Source organism: Aulonocara sp. 'chitande type north' Nkhata Bay, linkage group LG7 (assembly GCF_057382095.1).
Source record: "Aulonocara sp. 'chitande type north' Nkhata Bay isolate Kocher_YH1m ecotype deep benthic linkage group LG7, A_spYH_male_GT1.1, whole genome shotgun sequence".
Lineage (NCBI taxonomy): Eukaryota > Metazoa > Chordata > Actinopteri > Cichliformes > Cichlidae > Aulonocara > Aulonocara sp. 'chitande type north' Nkhata Bay.
Window position 1 is genome coordinate 11,576,169 of NC_141350.1, and position 20,318 is coordinate 11,596,486.

At 40.1% G+C, this 20,318-nt stretch overlaps 2 long non-coding RNA genes across 2 annotated transcripts in view; both read left to right on the forward strand.

The window, feature by feature from the left end:
* Nucleotides 1–20,318, forward strand: part of LOC147324642 (uncharacterized) — a 98,329-nt gene that overhangs the window by 30,546 nt on the left and 47,465 nt on the right. The window lies entirely within an intron of this gene.
* On the forward strand, nucleotides 8,654–10,171 carry LOC147324643 (uncharacterized). Its single transcript, XR_015130205.1, has 2 exons — nucleotides 8,654–9,068; nucleotides 9,903–10,171. It is a non-coding gene; the product is annotated as an uncharacterized LOC147324643 (long non-coding RNA).

Sequence of the window (20,318 nt, forward strand, 5' to 3'; positions counted from 1 at the left end):
CTGGATCGCCCGAAAATGGAAGGACATGAACAGAACCAGACAGGGGTTGTGAATAGCGGGAGGGACGTTTCTTTTTCCAATTGTTGTTATTTGCAAATGGCCTTATTGTGCAGAGGTGTTAGAGAGGTGGGGGCGCTAGTGAGGAAAAACAGAGGAGAGTATTTTAAAATGCTGACAAAAAGACGACAGAAAAAAGAACACAACATCTGGTAATTTGTTTCAGCAAGCTTAGCCTAATGATGTAAGCAGATTACTTTCCAAGAGAGTGGAAAACGGGGCATAGAGGGGTTTTTTTTCCGGTTCCCTTTTTTTCTCGTGCCCCTTTATAGGTCTGCCCCATTAAAGGCTGAGGCAGAAGCCACCCCTGTACCATCCAGTTTGTTCACATTGGTGACTCTATATATGCTATTTGCTGCCATTTGATAATTCACATACGCAAGAAGTGGATTTTGACCAGATCAGAAAATTGCTTGGCACCCAGTAGGAGCTCGGGTTTGTTTTGAAGTCTTTTTTTTATTGCCTTGAAAGGGGAAACTCCCTGACTATTGGAGGTGGGATGTAAGCCACGCGATGCTGTGGGTGCTCTGGGCCTGATTTGCTCCTTCTCCACAGAGAGCAGAGATCAGTGGTATGCCCAGATTGAAAGGGAGGGCAGGAACCTGGCGTGATGAAGGACACTGGCTTCCAGTCAATGTGTGGAGGAGACTGGAGGATGAAACACACCATTAAGACCAATTTAGAGTGTTGCTCTAAATTTCAGCAGGACTGATCGATCCTGACAGGAGGGCATCGTACTGCCTGCCAGATCACTTAAACCACTGCCCCTTGTCTCACGTTGCTTAATGTCATGTCATTGGCTATCATTCCCAGTCGAACACTGAGCTTCTGGATTTCGTTTCAATTACTACTTGTAGGATTACCTTTTATTTTTACACATCAGTAATCAATGAGGATTTTGATAATGTCATAATGCAATTTCAGCATTGGATTCTGCTCTCTTTTTTTCCTCTATTCTTAATCCAAAGTGAATTCCTCTGAGGCTAGCTGTCCTGTTGGTTTATTGATTTTCCTACCTTGCTCTGTGAGCATTGGACAGATACTCGAGAGCCGTGTAAGAAAAGAGACTATACCTTACTTAAGGGTTTAGCCATCACGCAACGCAGGCAGTTTGCATGATAATAACAATAGCTGAAAATGAAGCAGAGTACTTTTTTCAATGCAGATCAGAGTGCTTCAGAGAATCAAATAAGACATATAACCTAAAATGACACACACACACACAAAACACACACACACAGAAATTCTACATTTTAGTAGCAAGAGAAGAATAAAAGCTTGAAATGTTAACTACAAATGACATGACGTAAATATAATGAAATATAAATTAAGAAAGAAAAAGCAGCACAATAAATAAATGGCATTTATTAAGCCTTCATTAATAACGCTAGTGCTTTTTGCAGTGTATAAAGAAATATTTTCTCCTCTATAGGAGCTCTGTATTGTTGTTATTATTGCAGTGCAACTATCTGTCAGTGCTGTGCTGACATTTTATATGCCATCTATTTATTAGTCGGGCTGTTCATTGAGGCAGCTCAGGTTAAGTATCTTGCTCAGTGTCTGACTGGAGATATTGAACCTGTAGCCCTCTTGTCCCAAGTTCAGTTCCCTAACCACAACCAGTTTGCCCCTTTGAAGGATGAGGTCTCAGGAAGAGTGGTGCTATGTATACCACACAGACAGTGATCTATTCTGTGTCTGATATCATGTTGCTCCATGTCACTGACTGATGTTACCTCCATCCCCCCACCCCACCCCACCCCACCCTTGATGATTAGATCCATGACTGTGCCTACTGTCCTCTTATAAAATCAGCCTGTTTCTTTTAACCCACAAGATGCCAAATCCTTTGTCAGAGGGAAAAGGGTGAGCAAGTGAATGAGCGAGGAGAAAGGGGGAAACGTGAAGTTATTTTAAAGGATGTTATTGCTTCAGTCTTTCCGTCCTTGACAAATGTTCTTCATCTGAGCTGGTGACATGTCCCACTGTATAAGTGGGTTATGAGCTAGAATGTAAGTTATGTAAGTCACAATGCTTTGAGACATCTGCTAAGCACATTCATATGTAATGAAACATAATGTAATAAAAATAATGGCAGGAGCATAGAAGATTTATTTCCCATTATAGGCATCCTTGCTATGCTTTATTGCAAGCTTCCAAGAGACAACACAGGGATTTCTTTTATGGAAAGCTGGTCTGCACACACTCACTGTAAAACTTCAAAAAAAAACCCCACCATCATGTCTTTTTTTGACATGGCCTAAAGTTTGCATCTGCACATGCAATACAGTGATAATGTCCACATGGCAACATAGAGCATCACAAATGTTGGATATTGAACCTTATAACAGCTATAAGAAGTAAGTAACACAAGTCAAATATCATTTTAACAAAACTGCACAAATATTCAGATACTGAGCCTGAATTTCAGTTTGGTCCATGATGAGGGAGGTGAACTAGTAGCTCAGTGTACCTTTAATGATTTGCCTGGTGCGGATCTTCGGGGGCTGTCTATGCCACCAGCTGAGGCGTTAATACAAATATAGCAGATAATTTGTGAGCTAACCTGTTTTTAAGTGGCTTTCTCCAAAAGTGTGACTGGCAGGTGGGGAAACATGGAAGAAGTAATTAGATATTTGCTGGTGCTGAACCATCCTGAGAATTCAGAATTTTCAGATGATACAACTTTCATGTCAAAAGATTTTGACAGTGGAGTAGTTTTATTGTCGTTCATTCATTTATTGAGCATCTTTTCATCGATCGGTCTGTTACAGTTGTTATTTTTTAAATAAAATACAAGTCATTCTACACAAAGAAGATCTTGTTAAATAATCTCATTAACTTTAGCTGTTTTCTTCTAAAAAAGAAATAGTAGGGCAATTGATAAAGTCTTAGCTCCACCTTCGCCGCCTCTCCATTTTGTAATCACAGGCAGTTTGGCAGCACAACGTAATTAGTTTGCACGCCAGATTTCCCATGAGCCCGAACCCAGCTAAAAGCCAATCCCTTCCTCATCAGCAGCCCAGAGACTAAACACCTACTTTATCTGGTTCCCCCAAGGCTGTCCATCCATGGGGAGTCAGGGTGCCCTCAAAAACATTTCCACTGAGGGCTCCAATGCCTCAGGCTGATATGGGTGAAACTTCAGATGGCAGATGGCACAGGGAAGGAAGAAGACTATATTTTTAAGTTAGAACTGCCAAACAAAAGTGGAACATCATATATCCTAGAGCTTTGTGTCCCAGGGCTGGGATTAAAGCATGAAATATATGTTTAGAGAAGCCACAAATGTCTTCGTTTCAACTGGAACTTTAAATGATCAAAGTGCCTGATGTGTAGAGGCATGCTGCAGGGTGTTTTATTTATTTATTTATTTTACATTTTCACCAGTTGACAGTAAGAGAACGTTTCACAGTTGGGTCAAATGTCATTATTGATTAACGGGTGAGCTAAAGTTGGAGCTATTGGTTGTATGTGCAGTGCTTTATATTATATGTACGTCAGTATCACAGCATAATGTCTGCATAGTCTAACAGTCTTTGTAACTGAGTTTGGAAGGACGGACTCATGAAGGCCAGTCTTTTTTCTTTTTCTTCTAGTTTACTCTTTTCATTGTAAGTATTTGTAGATATGCATACATCTGAATTACCTCTGCCAGTCAACAAGAAGTGATCGGGTAGTTTTTAATACCACTAGGCCCATCTGGGAGAAGGACCCTTTTCATTCGACATACTTGGCTGCCTGTCGCCTCACCATAATGGGCACACTGAACGAGCTCTGAAGCAATAGCCAATTAAATGCCTTGAAGGGGATGCCTCGAGGCCCTGCATGAAAGGCTTCAGGTGTGAAATGCTTGTTTTTCAAGAGTGCTGCAAATGTTGGCTGCTTTCAAGTTTGCTATTGCCCTGCTGGCTTCCCCTTCCAGCCCACCCCAGCAGCCCTTCTCATGTGGAGGAGGGTAGAGGGTAGAGGTGATGGGCAAGAGAAGACCACTTAAGTACAATTTTCTATTCAGCGTTCCAAACCTGTGCACTCTCATGTTTTTCACCGCTGCCTCGTAACAGCGAACAGAGTTTCAGGTGATGCAGACAATAGCTTTTTAGCGCACAATGGAGAGAAGAGGAGAAGCTGAAGGGCAGACGGGGGGGGGGGGAGATATGGAAGAGACAGAAAGTCTGCGCATGAATCCAAACTAAAGGCGACAGTGGTTGGGTGATGGCGGGGTTGGATGGGAGGGGGCTTAAAAGGAGATGGATTGTTTGCTAATTGTGGTCATTTCTGACCAGAACACGATGGTTCAATGACTACTTTAATGCGTTATTGAATACAACAGAAACTTGAAATGTAATTGCGAGAGAAGCTTCTGTTTTAGAAATTTGTTTTCAGCTCTTCCACTGGAGGGAAGAATGTTCATTCACAGCTCAAGTGTAAGAATAGACTGCCTTGTCTCCGTGCAATAAACTGTTGTTAGCGCCATCATTTACATCTGAAGTGTTACAATCAGCATGAATTGAAGTATTTACCCAAACAGTTATATTTCTAGTGTCAGTTCTCCCAACACAGAAAAAAAAACCCCCATCTTAGATCATTTAGGAGGCACATTAAAGGATGCCCAAAGGCACTAAGAGGGAATAAATCCAGGGGATATTAATCTTATTAGGATCATACATCACCATGGTGTCAGGTGAGGAGACAAATGAATGGGCGCCTGTTTATCTAAGCTAAGCTATGTGGTTTACCTAGCCATTGCTCAGGACACATATTACCACTAATAAATTGGTTAAGTCTGAACAGAATGATTGTAAGGAAGTTAAGGGACTGGCTTGTTTGAGCTCTTGCCACTATAGGCAGCCATTCTCACATCCCCCTTTTTATCTGTCCAGATTGGGAGTGCCCTTTCGATAAGATGAAGAGAGGAGAAATCAGAATAAATGGAGTCCATTAAAAACCTAATGCATCAACTGCTTGATGAAGTGATTAATACACAGGCTGGGATTGTGATTGATTAAAGCATTTAATCAAACAGTTAAAAAAGCACAATTTGGCAGTAGTGCATAAATGTTTTGGATTGCTTGAATGTATAAAGCACTGCATAACATTTTTTTTCCTCTCGAAAATTGCAAAGATCTGTAACATTTAAATGAGTTATTTTGGAGGGTAAAAAGAAGCATTTCTACATAAATCACAAATCAGAGCACGAGCATGCTCGGATTTGTGAGAAATGTGGCTTGCTCAAATTGTGACACAATTATCCCCCATTAAAAAAAGAGCAGTGATTGACTTAAGTGGTAACACGAACTCATTAAAGATCTTTTAAATATCCCCGAGTACACTTGCAGGAGGCTTCCACTTAGTAATCGATGACTAAAATCACTTGCAAATTCTAAGCTGGTGGATGAGTGGGCAGTGACAGGCTGGTAGCAACATTCGTGAGACTTAAATGTCATTCAAATTCACTAATGCAAAGGGAAATACATAGAGCAGATTGACACATCAAGCTCTGTAAAGTTCAAGCTTGATGTATAGCACATCGAGACAGGAAATTACAGATGTTGTAATTATCAGCAATGAGTGACCTCATGTGCTAAATGGTGTTGGGTTAAAGTACTTCTTCTGTGCTTTTAAGATGTGTACCACAAGGAAAGATTGGCATGTATCTGCAAATGGCATGCTTTTATTAAAATTAAATGGCGAAAATTGTGAGAAAGTAATGTTAAGAATAATTTCCAGTCAGAATAAATGTAGCTTTTCATTCACCTTCATGAGAAAGAGAGTTGAGAGGAGGGCACGTTTATTCTGCTAATTGTTTTCTTGCTTGGAAATAATCAGTCACGTTTATTGTGTATAAAAAAAATGCACTGTTGCTGACCAAAGGTAGCACTGCTCCAAATTCAAATGGAGATAAATGCAACTGTTGTATAACACTTTGCTTATTTATAGACCTCAAACCTGCGTGTACTAAGCTTCATGTGGCTTGCTGATGTTCATGGAGCTTTTTCTGTAATGGCCTACAGCAATGTGAAAGAGGTAAACCACCAGAGTTGACTATAAGATGTATGGCGAGGCTATATTATAGAGATATCCTTGAATCAAATAGCGCTTCTAAATTATGCAGCCAGTTTTCTGGATTTGAACCTAACTGACAGTGTTTTATAAAAACATAGGAATAAAAAAATGAGTCATGGAAAGGTACTGAAAGGAACTAAATACTGTACTTTTTTACTACACTAGATTTATGTTATAACTGTAGGTCCAGGGTACTTTCTGGATTTTCTAAATCCAAAATGTCAGATCCATACTGTGCTGTATAAAGTAGTTAACCCTTTCATGCATGAATTATGACAACCTCAATCCAGATTTTTTTCTAAAGTATTTTTATTCATCTTTAGGCATGAAAAAAAAAATTGAACTTCATTTTTTAAACTTTACTCTACTTTTCAAAGAGTTTTTTACATGTCCCTGCCGGCAGGGTATGGAGTGACACTTCAGTGCCCAATGTAGTGGTTTATGTGCAAGTATACCATCAACACTGAGACAAATACATGAAAACAACCTTTGAATAGCTATCCACTGTAGTGACCACTACGTGTGAAAGGGTTAAAATATCTTCATGTCAACCATCCCATCAGAAATATTAAGCAGATATGATCTTTCATTAAACAAAACCCCTATAATGTGCACCTGTTCCTAACTTTCAAGTACCCATTTGAGTGCAATATCTTTTAGTTTTGTCATATTGCTGTTAACAATGTGGACCTGAATATTTCAAGGTTTTTTAGCTCTTTTCTGTTTAACCAGACATTTCTGTGTGACAGTGCCCCTTCTGCCAGTGGGCATTTTGAAATCCGTGGACTTCTAAAGGACCACCATCTTTGATCCTGCGTTCCCTTGTCCCTATAAAGACATTTCCAAAGACACACATCCCAGAAACAGAAATGCAAATAACAAACATACATTACAATGTTCTGCGCTGTTTTTTTCTACGTATGTCTTTATCGTTTATCCTGAAGTGGATGGACACATCATTGATAGAGTTGTTTAACTAATAAAGACTAATTTGTATTTCTAGAGTAATAATCGTGTGACACTCCGTCGAAATTACCAGATTCAGTGCATGCTATTTAATCTGAAGTCTCCTAGAAATGAATAGAAGTCATATGAATGACACATGAATGACTTGTTAATTATGCAAATAGAGTGCTGCAGGAACCTGGTAAGTTGCAGGAACTCTGTCATCTAAAAGGGTATGGTGAGCGTGATAATGTAGCGGCTTGGCACGGCTCTCTTGATGTAATGACAGGTCAATTTGACTGGCTTTATGCTTTGCTCCCTGCCTCTTTTCTGTAGACGTGGTTAGGTTTCCCTGCCACTTCCCCCACCCCCTTTTCTCGTGTCCCTTGGACTTTGATTTCTCCTTTGTTCCGCTGGCTCCTCTACTGACACTTCCCAAGAATAAGAGATGCCACACAACCATGACCCTTTCACACCGCACCGATGACCTCTGTCTCTTCCATGCATGACCCCTCACCTAGAAGCTGACAACTTGATTAATTGAAGAATGTTATGATTTATGAGTATCTTCACAGCATGATTAACAAGACAACAGGTGGCAAAACTAAACAGCTAGCAAGAACATTTCTTAAAGGCGAGAAAACAATGGAGGATTATATTTAGAAACTATGTTTTGTCCAACAGTGACTGTCAATTTGGTGAAGCCATATATCATTTTGACTTTTTTGTCTACCACTGCAGTTAGGATATTTTCACAGAAAGGTTTCTTTTGTGTCCGTCTTGTCAGCCCAGTCAGACGCGTGAAGATATGTCATATCCTCACAATGTGGTAAATTAAAGTGCTTATTCAGTGCTCTGACTATCAGCCTAGCACATGTTTGATCCAAAGGAAAGTCAAAAACAGAAACCTGAAAATTCACAATCGAATACATACTAGGTTGTTATGTTGTCTTTAAAACAATGACCTCATGGACATACATAGATATCAGTATTGCATCTCTTAATGGCTCCTACACCACAAGATTACAGATGACATTGTGCTAATGCTTGACTCTGCACAGCAAAAAGTGTCATTTACAGAGCAGCATGTAAGCGAGAACAGTGTCATTCGTGACACAGGGCCAAGTCCAATTGTCTACCCAAAGCTTTGCGAGTTAACTCAGCTGACAGCTTCCTAGATAAATCTGTCTTGTAGTCGAGACACTTAACTGCGTAATGGAAGTTGGTGGTCCAACTCAGGTGACAAAAGGGATAGGGGTGTTGAAGAGGTCATATGAGACCTTCTCATTGACTAAGTCAGTCACAGAGAAGGACTATAGAGTAGGATAGCAGTCTCTTGACATAGTGTCACCAGCAGACTGTCCAGCTGAGCAAAAGCTCATGGTAAGATATGGCCTTTTGTGTTGACATGGATTTCTTCTGACCTTAGCTTCAGGCTGTGACAACTGATGGATGATTGATGGTACTGTTTCAGCTGTCTTGGGAGAAAAGCAAGGACGGTGTGTTCACACCGAACGCGATGGACGCGAATAGAGCGTCAGGTTTACATGTGAAGTCAATGGAAAGGCGCGATGACGCGCGATTGCGGGTCCCGCGAAAATTCGGAAGCAGATTTGCGTCGCGAAAACGCCAAAACGCGTGAAACGCGCGTCAGTGTAGCGCGTCTGGCGCGTTTGACTCGCGAATAAAACCACGCGCGTGAGTTTTTGTGTTGCATTTTGTGCATACGCGCGTTTCGCGTCTACCGCTCGAGTTGGAAAAATCTGAACTCCAGCGTCAAATCGCGCCGCGACAACCAATCAGGAGCCTGGTGACGTGGCTGTTACCTAGGTCAAAGGGGCAGATCCAGCCAAAGCCTTTCATACTTCAATGGAGGGGAAGGCTAATCAATGCGGTAGCAAACAACTCGGAGCTGTACAACACCAGCTGCTTTCAGTACCGAGACAGGAATAAAAAGGACCGAGCTTGGAGGAAGATATGTGAAGAGATCGGGCAACCTGGTAAGTTCATTCATTTCTCTTTTGAAAGTTTTCACTGACCCGGGAAGCCGCACAAAAGCTAGCAAGCCACGCTATTTTCCCACTGACGTACAAATACCGTTCTGCTTTTATGCATGTTGTCATTTAGGAATATATTTTATTGTTTATTAATAAACAGCACACAGTGGTCCCGCTGTTCATCCGTCACTGCTTTGCTTTTTCGCTGATTTTTTATTGCACAGTACAGCATTGCATTCTGCAGCCTGATTGACAAATCTCCTGCGCTTGCCAAATTTATCACGTTTGGTTTTGATAACCATCGCGTCCAATAGAAAAAACAGCACAAAAACACCCATAACTATGAGCCTCATTCGGAAATAGACACCTGCACCGTGAGGGAAAAAGGCGCACGAAAGTGGCGGGCAGATGAAGACAAACCGCGGCATAATAATACTTTTACGTTTTGCAATCTACAAAGGTTTGCACTTTGAGAATCAATTGTGAGAACTGTGACCAGGGGCTAGTTATTCTGAGAACCCCTGCAATAAATGAGGGACCACTGTCTACTCTACGATTATTATATCCAACCTGTTAACATTTAATACTGTATTGATAGAACCAACTGATTCTGCAGCAGAGCATCCCCAGTCCCTGAGCTCCTGCTGCTGCACCCACAGATATGTACAGCAAGCACTGATACCTTTTTAGTCGGTGGGATTCCCTTGTGATCACCTTTACTAAATATCTACAACCAATCTGATTATATCCTGTTATTGTTTTTGTTTTTTTTTCAATGTTGAAATTAAAATCTAGTAGCAGCCTTCTCATTTCTTTGTGTTTTGTGCTGTTTTACAGGCCCACAGAGGAGGACGGCTCCGAGGCAGATGAGGGACGGGTCCCAGGACGGTCCATCGGCGGTGGAGCTGGCCATCCTGGAGTCCCTGAAGAGGCCACACCAGTCTCCAATGGAGCATTTCCTCCTCAGCCTTGTTCCTGCTCTGGAGAGCAGCTGGTCCTTTTTATTCCTGTCTCTCTGTAAATTCTTATATTTTATATATTTATGTTTAATGTTTTTCTGTTTGAGACTTTTAATATTATTTCAAATAAATGTTTATAATGACTAATGTCTCAGTTCTACTACACAGCAAATGTTGGCACACAACTTGACACATGTAGAATTTATTTCATATTATACTAATGACAAAATATACTGATACAGTGGGATGCAGAAGTTTGGGCAACCTTGTTAATAGACATTATTTTCCTGTATAAATCGTTGGTTGTTACAATAAAAAATGTCAGTTAAATATCATACAGGAGACACACACAGTGATATTTGAGAAGTGAAAAGAAGTTTACTGGATTTACAGAAAGCATTACTTTGACCCAGTGTGACCTGGCTTTAACTTAACTTGGACAACAAAAGACAGTCAGCGGCATCTTTTACACTTTTGTCCCCAATGAAATTTCTGCTCCTGATAATTGTTAAGAAACTTCTTTGTTCCCATTAGGATCAAAGACAACTGTGAAAAAAAGTGTGGCTTTTACACTTCTATGTGCGGTTTTCTCATTTTAGTCTTCTAATATATTCTGTCAAAACCATCACAAGCTGTGAAAGCATATAGTAAGGCTCGGATAAATTTTCGCACTATAATGGCAGAACGACTGAGCAACAGCCTGCGCAACTCTGTGTAAAAAAAATGTTGGGGTGTTGTGTTTACAAAGAGTTGCCGTCACTGAAAAATAAATTATCTGAGAGTCAGCAAAGGTTAATTTTGGTCAGACACCTTTCGATCCAGAGGAGCTGATCCCAGCAGTGCTGGTCATTGCACTCGTGCCTAGCCTAGGTGACACATGCACTGACCTGTGACATGGGCAGTGACAGCAGAGTAAAGTGCGCTGCGCTCCCCTGCCTCACTGTACTTGGAGAGCTTAGAGGGCTCCCAGCTGAGAGGAGCAGGTTAAAGCACAGTGCTACCCTCGTGTCATCAGCCCAGCCGTGATCAGTAGTTTCGTCCTCGACTCTCCGGTCCAGCCACCCACCTCTGTTGTCTCCTAGAGATAGTACTGCCCACCGCTGGTTGCCCCATATGTTTGGGCTGCACACAAGGTGGTTTCTCGGATACTGTGGTTGCTAATTATAAATTTAATTTGCATTTTAATTAGAATGGTGGAAAATTAAAGCCTGCCAGCTGGAGAATTACAAAATGCTTTTCCCTCCCTCCTTTTTTTCTCTCCCAGTTTAGACTGAGCATGACTCTGTCCTGTACTCATTTGTATGAGCACAGCAGTGGCACCAGTACCTTCCTAGTGTGGGACATGCAAGTGATTTTGTATACTAACTTTCTATATGTGTGGTGAAAACAGGCATATTGTTTACGAAATAATTCATGTCTTCTTTGACACCTCACATAATAAAGTTAGGCATAATAAAATCACAGATTTATTTATCATTCTAAGAACTTATTGAATATCTTCTTCTCTGGCAGTTTGATTGATAAAAGAAATGCTTCTCATGGTGCTCAGTTGATACACTTTCCACTTGTTGGAGAAGTAAGTGATCTGCATGTGTGGGCTGGTAATATCATTCAGTTTCGGTCATTATTTTCCAATCTCCATAATTCGTCCCTTTCCCTGTGTTGTTCCCCCATGGTCATACTCATTCCCTCTCCCTCCTCCCACGGGCGTCCTTGCTCAATAATTGTCATTAATTGATTGACAGCTCTGATAGACCCAACTAACCCCAGTTCTGCTCTCATGTCTATGTTTTAAATGAGAGCTTGTACATCCAGTGACCTTGTCTGCCCATCAGCTCTCAGCAAATGTGAAGCCAATCCAGAGGGTGTCTCACCTTAGCAAACTAGACCATCCTGAATGATTGTAATTGGTTTCTCAATCCATCTTTGATTCTTCTGCATTGTGCATTGGTAAAAGTTTTATTGAAACTCTCATCATATTGCCAGCTATACTGCCCCCTCCTTTAATTTATGACAGATTTGACCATTTTGTAAATTCTCTTGTGGAAAGGCTTTTTACATATTTCCGTTTGTTATTTATTGTGATATTTAGCTTTGCAAAACAAAGGCTAGCATTTTCGATGAACATTAACAGTTTTCCTAGAGAGAGCTCCACCTTTTTTATGACAGCTGAGCCTCTGTTAATATAGGCTTTATAATTTCGTTCTCTACAATAATCCATGCATGTACTATATCCTAGGCACATGTAATGTCTGACATTCTTCCAGGTTGTTTTGGTTTGGGAGGCTGCCAGCTCCAGTTTTGCACCTCTTTGCAGGCCCAGTTTGATGTGGTGTGAATAACATTCAGACATACACACACGCCCTCATTAGCATTCATTCGGGGAAGCAATGCAGGACACCCTCTCTGCTCTGAGGGTGGCATTTGGCAAGGGCCAAATACACCTGGCAAAAAGTCTCCATCTTTTCCTAGCCCATCATGCTCATTACATTTATTTTTTCCATCACGCACACAAAAACAGTCTTTGTTTTACCCAAAACACATTTTCCAAAAATTGCACACTTGTAATAATCACAAATTATTTTTTGTACCAAAATAAGAAATCATTGCAAGTCAGTACTGTCAAATTACATTTAAATGCAGTAGACAATACGTTCTAAAATATATTTATAATGTGAAATAATGCGTTGTAAAGCTGCCTTAGACTAATGATTACAATTTTAAAAAGAAAGCAGCAGTCCAGTTCACATCCATGCCCTAGAGGGAGCTTCAGTAGCCATGTGAAAAAGGCCTGGCAAGACGATCCACCACATTCTCCAGATCTAAATGTGTACTACTCTGTTTAACAATCCCACCATCTCTTTATGTAAGACACATCCCGTGTGCTCCTTGATCTTTAATATTATTGTTCTAGATGCCATTGATGGCAAAGCTCCATCCAAGCTTCAATCTTGGCATCACTGTATAAGGTGATAGAAACTATTTCTTTGTTTTGCCCTGGTTAGCCCACAGAAATAAAGTTTGTGGAAAGTCAGTCAACATTTGAAAGACTGCATGACAATCTTTTTTTTTTTCCTATTCCCAACTCATCTGTTCAATAATATTCCTTTAGCTGAAAAATATCTTGGCAACTGGCTTTTGAAGACTCCTTTTAGGTTTATCTTTGTGAATTGTCAAATATTTGAGTGTATGAAGTGGTGTGATGAGGTGCAGAGACAGATATTTGAAGGGATTTTAACTCATTTGAGCAATTACATGCTTAACTGGCCCAAGATAATCTGTCATCCAAAGCTTCTGTCTCGGGCTCTCCCTCTCTTTTCCGATCCTCCACTCTCTCATACCCTCCTACGTGGCACAAGAGAAGCTCAGAATAGTAGGATTTAGAGCACAAAAGCTTACCCTGAATGGAATGAAGGCCTTGGAGAAATTAATTGCTTCTAACAAACAGCATGACTGCTAGCATGTTTTGTGTCCCATTCTTATCAGCCTCAGAGGTAGAGGGGTGGGCGATAGGTCTGGAAAGGATGAACCTAAAAATGAGGGAGGAAGCTTACAGGAGTATGCGCTTAGTGTTTGCTTACTTTACTTACTTTTATTTAATGCTGTCCATGAGCTAAGGGAACAAGCATTGGTGTGGTTTATTTAGACTTTATAATGGTCTCAACTGCTGCATCTGAATATAGCCCTTAATTTTTTAATGAAGGAAAAAATAGAAATTTTGACATTTGGAACTTTAGGAAAGCATCTTAATAAATCTACAGCAAATTCAGCTGTCAGTATAGGGACATGAAATGGAAAGAAAAAAATGCTAAGGTGGTGTTTATATGTTATTTTGGCCAGAGAGAGCAATTTTCCCAAAGGGTTTCAATTCATTATACAAGAGACAAATGTTTGGCTTAATGATGTGTGCATAATCGCATAAGGACGTTTATTTCACTTTAAATCTTAAAATAAAGTTTATATCAATATTACTGTATTTCAAAAAACACACATAACCTGCCTGTAAATCGTGTTCTCCCCCCCCCCATTAATAGAAAAATAGCTGAAACAGTTAATTTACTGTATGAACCTGGAGAACATTCAAGGAAGCATTAGAAAGGGCGGGTGTGGGATTTACTCATGTGAGGGTGTGTGGCATATTTGCCCCAGTTCTGTTCTGTGCTTGCTCCCACTCCCACATGTCACCATTCTGTCTACCACCACCAGTGTGGCATCCATCATCCACCACAGACGCCGCAGCACCCCACAAAAGGAAGCTGTAGCATGCACAAAGACATTAGCATTTTTGCATCTCATTACGGTTATAATTGCATGCCAGTGTAAGCAGCTCGCTCTCCATTATCTTGCGTAATTTTATCAGTGACGTTTGAAATGTGTGTTTAAATGTCAATTATTGACTACAAAAAAGGAGTGACCTTTGTGGAGTCATTGCTTTTTCTCTCTCCTCTATCGCCTGTTAAGCCTTCTCTCTCTCTCTCTCTCTCTCTCTCTCTCTCTCTCTTGCTCCCCCTGCTCTCCGTGGTGTCACCTATTTCTTACATCTTACTCCTGTCCTTGTTTTGCAGGTGACATGTTAACTTTTGCCAACAGTAGGTTGTCACATTGGGCAACAACAGTTGGTTGACATGCGTGATGTTAATATACTCCCTGTCAGGAACTTTTCTGATGATCTCATTAAAACCGCTGTATAATAAAGAAGGCATTTACAACACTGACAAAACACATAATGAGAAAACAGTTATGAACTCATAACACCAATTTTACTTAGCATACTGTATATATGATGGTATCTCAGTAACACAGTGGATCCACACACAATGACATTCTATTATCCAGTCACTGATAATTAAAGTAACCAGCTAAAATAATGGATCTTTAATAACAATTATATAGTTGTCTAATAGTTTGGCATTATGTTTATTATCAATAAAATGTACTTACTTTTTCTCTGTTACAATATCAGAATACAGAATATAATATTGAATCTAAAAGCAGCTAACCCACAAGAGATACTATAGGATATATTAAACAGATATACATATAATATTATTTTAAAATGTAGTGCTACTCTTGAAAAGAAAAAATTAATAGCACTTGAAAGAAGAGATAATGTGTAAAAAACCTTTTAGTGTTTAAAAACCTGTTAAATTATGGTCATATAGAGAATCCCTTCCCCGTAAAAGCTCGTGAAACTAATACCTTTATTATTTATTGGATGGCCTGTCCTGTCATATGTAGCCTTCAGCCTTCAGTTTATTTTCTCAAATTATTATACTTTATAAAATACTTGCTAAAAATCGCCACACTTGATGTTTTGATGACATACTATCAACTTAGGTTCCACTTTTCAGTTCCTCTGTCTCTTAATTTCTTGTCCAACAACATCATCAAGAAAATAATTATTTATATATTTCTGAATAATAAAGGCCTTGATTGTTTAAAGTATTTTCTTTGCATAGCTAATGATGCAAAAATACAGTGCTTCTCTTTCATCTGAAATGTCTTGTATTTCTCCAAAAGACTTTGAGTGTCACTGGTGTTTCGTTTCCTCCTGTTTAGAACCCTCTTTAATCTCTTCATTATATGAAAGGTCAGGCCTTGTTTTTCACCTTAAAACTGAATAATAAATGAATAGAAGATCCAGCACTCTTCATTATCTAAGACTTCTTATTTGAATTATTTCTGATAAATTAGGATTGATTTTCTTTAGCCGTACAATAACTGCGCCGCACAGTATTGTTATTGCATTGTAGTATAACATATGGAAAAGAAATATGAACTGCATAGTGTTTCAGCAGAATGAGCAGGCATGTAATTAGCTGACAACCAGAGGAACCACAATCTTTAAGAGTTTATCAAACTACTTGCACTTCTAATTAAAGAAAGCACAACCCACCAGGATACAGTTTCATTTCATCTGATCTGGAGCAGAAAATCTTCCTATTAGCATCCTCCTCCCCATGAATATGACAGTAATTGCAGTCTCACTCTGTTCCTGTTGTCCTTCTCTAGTTGAACACATTTAGCAAATTTACCTCGTACTGTAGGTTATTATTGTGCCATACAGTCTCGGGAATCAAATAAATCACTTAGGTTATCTTATTAATTAAGTCAAAATAAATGTGCTAGAGCTAATTTATTCCATCCAAATACCATGGGATCTCCCACTGCAACTAATGGCATACTCTGACATTTCATAGTCTTAACAAATAACCTGGAGTAATTCATTTAGATTTTTCCAATTAGAGATTATTTCGTTGTGGTTGTAAGACAGTATACATACGTATAAATTTGCATTGTAAGTTATGCACTTAGTTTTGTTGCATTTTCTTTTGAAGTCCTGCTAGTGCTGTATTAATTAGGAACTGTCTTACCTTAAACTTACTATAAAATAGTTTTTCCTGAAAATTGCATCAAAACATCAGGCACAAGCGTAGTCTAACAGTCTAACAGTTATCTCATAACCTTATATCGCTCATTTGCATTGCTCATGCAGAGACCTGTCATTTTCTCCAGTTAGTAATTTATCAAGCACTTCCCAAAAATAATACAAAGCAAGCAAAGAGACAGTGTAACTGTATGAACCTTGCACATTTCTCCTGCCCTCACCCGCCTCTCCGGCCCTCAGTGGAATAACACTTGATCCATAGCTCTTGAGTCTTTGTCCACGCCTCCCTTTTATGGCCTGTGGGCTTGTGAAGACCCCAAGTCAGCCATGCTTATCTGACCCTAACCTTGGCGTATGGTGACCTTGACCTGCACCTCACCCCTTCCTTGTCCTCAGGGCTACATCTGTTCCTTTCCCTAGGACACCCAAGTAGTTAGTGATATTGAAACATCACCTTGGGGCTCCATTTGTTTTCTCTGGAGAGGTCAGTGAAAGGTTGTCATTAGGACTGAACTTGATCCTCTGCTTCCCCTTAAATTGGTCCATCCATGCGAGAAGTGAGCACACTGTAAATAATGAGCATATAACGCAGAACATGAAATGGAATCGCAAAACTGACACCCTATACTTTTCCTTTTTATATTACAGAGATCCACTTGGGCACAGTGATATGTGCCATAGTCACAAAGTACTTCTATAAACCCAGAGACACATCTAGCACAAACATTTAGCATGTAAGGCAGACAGTGTTTCATAGTGGAACAAGTGATCTCACCCAACATTTTTTTTATACCCATAGCTAAAAGAATGCACAGCAGTTATTCTTCTTGTCTCTTTTTCTCAGCAAGCACTTGCAGGAGCCACAACTGTCAGCCTTACGTTTGTCTTGGCTGTAATCATTTCAACTCACTGGCTTGTCCCAGAATGATATGTTGATTGCGATGCCCTTTATTATTTTGCTTAGTGTTTCAGCATTTCTGTGAATTGGCTGACCTTTGTGGGAATCTTCCTGTTATTCTCTCCAGACGAAACAGTCATCCCTGCCACGCTATACCATGGGATACAAAGTTCATATTAATATTAATGAAGACACACCTGACAGTGTCAGGTTTTAATGGATACTTTACTTTAAAGGCGCCTATGCGTGATTTTATTTTTTCGAGGAATCATTTTTGATAAATCACAAGAGAGACTGAAAGGGTTTATTCTTTCCTGTTATCCAGACCAAATTCACACAAGACAAGATAAAGGGAAGATGTGTTTGGGAAATTAGGGGGGGAAAAGAAGCCCTCACAATGGTATCATGTTCGCTAAGTACGTGAAAATGTATTTTCTACCTCTATCAGTCTCATGGTATCATATCACACAGAAGTCAAGGGGGAGGCTAAAGGTTACCTCTCTGAAACATGGCATTGATCCTAACACCTGACAGCATCTCTCTTTGTTTCTCGTTCTGTTTTGTTCTTTGTAATTATAACAGTGCCATTTACTGCTTTCAGTGCTCTTATTTTCAGTGTGATACAAAGAAAAACCACAAGAAAAGCAAGAGGCAAGAAATGCTACATTATTGTTAGATGTACCGTATACCCAACGTGTTATCAAAGACAGTAGTTTAGGACAAATTATTCAATTTTCTTATTCTCTCTATTACATCGACCCAGACGTAAGGCTGAAACCAAAGGTGTTGTAGAGCTCTGCATATCATAAATCAGACCTAACTGACATTTTTTTAAAGAGAATGAATATCCACCCACTCTCTGTGGAAGGGCCATGGTATTTGTATGGCCAATGTGACCTTTCTCTATACCCTCTCAGATTAGGTGTACGACAGAAAATTGCGCTCTTGCTGCAGTCCATAAATCATACCAGGCTATTTTTTTCTTTAAAGAGGTATGTAAATACCAGTGTACTAGCTAGGTAAACAACACTAACCCTGATACAAATGGCTTGAAAATTGAAGAAAAGCACCTTATTTTTCAGCTGAAATTGCTTTTGAAACCCAGTTCTGGCACATGGGATGAAGGAGCCATGAAATGATTTGTGCTGGGGGAATAGAAATGGGCTGATGATAACCACACTCGACACAGTTCCTGTGTTGGGGAGTTCTAGCAATGATCAAAGATATCATTGTTGCACATTATTTCCCCCCATGCAGACCCCAAATGCATCTGTATCTGAAGTGACATCCACCCACATGCACTCAGAGTGTATTTAGTTTTAGGGGACAAAGGCCCTCCGCTACAGTACAGCAAGGGTCGAGCTTAACCAGTCGGTCCTGCTGCTGGTCTGACGAGCCTCAAGAGAACTTTTATTAAAAAGTGGTGAGTGTGGTAATATTAATGTCATGCATTTGTAGCATTTTAACAGTGAGACATGAAATTCTGTTACAAATTCACTTACTAATCAAAAGAGTTTATTTCAGTCCACAATCACAATAGTGAAAGCATAAGGTGTACAACAGAAGCATTATGTCCTGGGGTTTATTTACAACCTCTTTGTCAGATAGCAATGTAAGTGGGAACTAATTTAGTGTTTATGTACAGCAAATCTAGCTTTGCAGCATTTGCAGCAGCTATGGATACTCATTATAACACCTTTGAGTTTGTTTCAATGAGTAGCAGGACTTAGCATCAAATGTAGACAAAACAATTTTTATTTTGTCACTTAGCATAAATCTGTGTCTTTGCCGTAAAAGCCCAAAAAACATGGTCACTACAGGATGCTGGCAGACTTGTCTCACTATAGTTACCCTTTCTTTTAAACCTAAGTATCTTTTCATGCCTCTTTTGGCAGCTCATCAACACCCGGAGTCCTGTGAGTCTCAAGGAGAGCTGCAGGGCACAACCCATAACAGCAACGGTGACAGCCAATTCCCAACATCTGGTACAAGGTGGTGTTATCCATAGCATCGCCGTGATCGTGGTTTCGCTGTGGTGAACGCTGCTTGGCAGCTTGTGGCATCAGACTGCTGAAGAATTACCCCCATCGTGTTCTAAGCAGGAACGGGTGAACGGGCACACTGTTTCATTTCAGCACAGTGGACCATTGATGCCTGCAGTAGATCCCCTGTTATCTAATCAAACAGCACTGGTCAGTTATGATGCCAACTCCTAAATCCACAGCCGTCTGTAAAGCCGTGGGGGAAGATTAACCGCTACAGCGCCAATGTCCTACATTCAAAGACTTCCTCTTAAGATCTTTTTTTCCTAGAAAGTACAGTTACCCATACAAGAAAACACAGACAGAGACACACAGATATACAGCCTAAAGTAAGAGTCCTTCATGGTGTAATGGGGCTATCACAAAGACCACACAGCTTGCATTTTGGAAGAAGACTTGATGCTTTCAAATGCTCTTTGTGACCACTGAAATATCTCAAAGAGGCTTGAGCCTGTACCATTTTAGAGGATTGCAGGATGTGCTATTTTACCATGTAGGTGTTTCATTGTGTGAGTAAAAGGTAAAGAAAAACAAAGAAATACAGTCTAAGACATTATACTCTCTGTCTTGTGGTCTACAGAAACCCTAATAAGAACATGCGTTCTACGGTTACCCTGCTGCATGGCTGCACGTCATTATAACCCAAAAAGCAGAAGCGCTCGCATAGCAAGCAAAGAGCTCTGGGCACTTTTTTAATATTTATATCACAGTCTGGTGTGGCAGTAATGATATTAGGGAGCTGACGGAATTCTCCACCCAGCTGGACATGTTAATTGAGAAGCCAGGATTTAAAGGCAAAGTTCACATTTGTGCAGATGGTGGGACAATGCAAGATGGCAGACCCAGGTCAGAGTCATTTCCAAGCTATACCTTAATGGCAGCATTTTTTTCTTTCTTTTTCCCCCTCATATTTGACACATTCTGGTCCCACAGGTCCATAGCAGTCTTTGGGGCTGGTCCCTGTAC